Source organism: Dendrobium catenatum, unplaced genomic scaffold (genome assembly GCF_001605985.2).
Source record: "Dendrobium catenatum unplaced genomic scaffold, ASM160598v2 fragScaff_scaffold_772, whole genome shotgun sequence".
In the NCBI taxonomy this organism is placed as follows: Eukaryota; Viridiplantae; Streptophyta; class Magnoliopsida; order Asparagales; family Orchidaceae; genus Dendrobium; species Dendrobium catenatum.
In genome coordinates this window covers 1,366,071-1,369,642 of record NW_021319234.1, presented here as the reverse complement: position 1 = coordinate 1,369,642, position 3,572 = coordinate 1,366,071, and positions in this window count along the sequence as shown.

Sequence of the window (3,572 nt, the reverse complement as noted above, 5' to 3'; positions counted from 1 at the left end):
GGATAAATTAATGAAATGAAGAAGATATATATTAAATGATTTAAATTATTTAAAGAAAAGACTACATTCGGAATATTTCTCTCTATAAAATTATAATTGTTTTTTTTTGTTGGTTGGTCATAAAAAGTAGAAAATTAAATGAATAAGAATAATGAAAATATGAATAAGATATTAATGATATGAAATGGTTTTTTTAATTATTTAAAAAAAGTCTGAAATTGGGAATATATCTTCTATAAAATTAATAGGTTTTGAAATGTGTCATTAAAATTAGCTAAAAAGTTTGGAGATATTCAACACATATTAATTTTAAGGAAATAAATAAAGAAATTTGAAGATATGATATGTATATATGTGTGGAGAACCTCAATAGATAGATTCACAACAATTTGGCAATTAAATTTTGTCTTTTAATGACAAGAAATGTACTTCATGAAAATTACTTTGATGTGTTTTTAAATGAGAAGATTCGAGAATAATTGAAAAAATCTTCACTAACGATTACTATACGTTAATCAGGTAGATTAATGAAATGACTTGGTGAGTCGGCTTTTTCAAGCTCTCTAGAATGGAGAGAATTAATTACGTGCGAAGTCACCAGACACGGTTAATAGAACAATTAGACGTACCACGATACTGCATACACATAATGTACACAATGCGGATACAGCCTGTATTGTATTGGTGATTAGGGCGTCGTCAATTTCGGGTCACGGGTCAGGTTCGGGTCGAATCCAGGAGAACTGACCCGGGTTCAAAACGGGTCGACCCTAAACCTCGACCCGTCGGTAGAACAAAATGGGTCAGGAAACCGAACCGACCCGACCCGGTTTGGTGTCAGCCGGCGCACGGAACGACGGCGGGGGACGCCCGCAGAGCGCGGCGGGGCGGACGCGAGCAAGGATAGCGCGGCGCGCAGTCGGGTGCGCTGGGCATGCGGGTGCAGGCGCAGGTGTCGCAGCGGCGCGCTGGGCACGCGTTCTCGGCGGCGCTGGACAGCTGGCGGCAGCATGGGGCAGCGCGGGCGCGGGGGCAGCTCGGGCAGCGCGGGCGGGCGCACAGCGAGCAACTCGGGCGGGCAGCGGGCAAAGGCGGGATTCAAAATTTTTCGAATTAAACGGGTTCGCGGGTTGACCCGGCAACCCGTCGGGTCAACCCGAACCCGACCCGTTTTAAAATCGGGTCGGGTTCAACCCGGATTTTCCGGGTCGGGTTTTCGTGTCGTGTCAAATATTGACACCCCTAATTGGTGATATGGTGTGTCCTGATTGGCCTCCGGACGGCGTCCGGTGACCGCACGTAATAATTTCGTCTGAAAATGACTTGATTAATTTACTCAAATGAATATAGGTGTACTGATAATATCATTGTATTTTTAGGGAGATCAGATGGAAATCACAGCATGCATGGAGTTGGTAAATGGTCGGCAAAGCTAGTCCAGACAGAGATAGAGTTAATGTTTTGTTTTTTTTTTTTCAAGGGTCGGTGCATGCTGGCTTCTTTTGGTAAGAAGATCGAATTTATTAAACTGTGGATTCAACCAAGCTTAATCATGATTAGTTGATTAATTCAAAGTAATTAATGCTAATATATTAAAATGAAGATATAATTATAATTATCTTAGCTTTGTTAAGCTAGCCTGTATAGACATTGAAAGGAATTTAAATAATATATATCAGTAAATGTGGCAATTCCTTTTAATTAAGATACTAATCAATAACATAATTAGCAAATTTAATACATGTAAATTAAAGAGAATATTGGATCAAGTAAATTTACTACTAGGCATATATAAGTGATTAAGGATCAAATGATGATCAAATTAAACACATTTATTGCAAAATGGAATAATGCTTAAAATAAATTTCTAATATCAATAAATAGAAAATAAATCAAGTGAAAAGAAAATCATCATAATTAAAATATTTATTAATTTTATAAACATACAATTTATCACTATGAGTGATTAATTTCAACTTAAGTGCCTAATCCATTAAAGCTTTAATTATATTTTTTTATTATAAAAAATATGTCATACTTTTAAGGATTATGAAGAAACTTGTAATTGAATATTGTGCACCAAAAGATGAACCTTTGCCATCTAAAGTCTTGTACAATATAATAATGTGCACACCTCACTCTAAGGTGAATGGCACATCATTGTGTCCTTGAGAAGGAAAAAAAAAAATTTTTTTATGAACTTTAAGAGATATCTAATCTTAAAATAAGCCAATGCTCTATCCACTTTATAATATCTTAATGTACTTGATGGACTTTCTATGATAACTAGAGTTTGCTAGAAGAGTATGAAAAAATAAGATCCACTAAACCACTAAAGGCTAGATGAAGTAGATCTAAGGAATCTAGTAAACCAACTATGACTAAAAAGAAGTAGCCTACTTATTGATTTCAAATTCAAGCTAAGCTCTCTAAAAAGAGTAGCTAAGGAATGTTAGGTTCAAGTCTACTCTAGTAGTTGTGGGGCTGTGGCCTAATAGGATAAGGTCACTAAGCTTATGATTTGAGGAGTTAAAGGATGTTAAGTCATACGTAGGGTTATTATGATAGATTAAGGTAACCCTTAGGGTCATTAGGGTCAATAAAGTCAACAAATTAGTTCACTTGTTAAGATTAACTAGATTTAAAAATAAATTTTAGGTAACCTATGGTTTACTTAGGGTAAAAGGTGACTAAAGACATATATAGTGTCGTTAAGATATATTTTGAGTCAATATAAATTGGGTTGATTTAAAGGTATATGGGTCATCAACTAGGAGTCAGCTCAAATTCATATGGGAGATTAAGCCTAATTTGAGTAGAAAGAAAAAATAAAGAGATTTGGTAAGAGTTAATAGAGTTGACCAAGGTCTAACACAACAAGGTGAGCTAAGATCTGACCAAGGTCTAATTAACACAACAAGGTGAGCTAAGATCAGGTCACCAAAGATCATTAAGGTCAAGCCATGGTCTTTAAGGTCACCTATGGTTAACTTAGAATCTTGCAAAGGCAAAACTATATTAAGGAAGGCTATGGGAATGTGGGCCAACCTATGGTTAACTACGATAAACCAAAGTAAGGTAGGATTAGCTAGGATCACTATTATTGGCCAATATTAATTTTGTTTGGATCTTGAGCTTACCAAGTTGTTAAGTTATTTAAAATTTGGAAACTATTATCATCTAATTATAATTACCAAGAAACTATAATAATAATAATAATAATAATAATAATAATAATAATAATAATAATAATAATAATAATAATAATAATTAATACACAACTAATACATCACTGAAAATCATCTTGATTAGGCATGAATCTCGAAGCATATGTCAAGCTATATAAACATATTCATTTTACAATGTATTTTTTTACATTGCATTCTTTTTTAGCCAACAAATTAATTGGGATTAATCTATGTCAAGCTATACTCAATTAAGTTTTAATTTTCTATATAAGCATTCAAAGAGTTTACTTAGTCTATGGTTATCTATTGATGAATTAAATTAGGCTTAAGCTTAGACAATAAAATCTGCCTAAGAGGAATTGGGTTGGTTTGGGTTTCACTTGA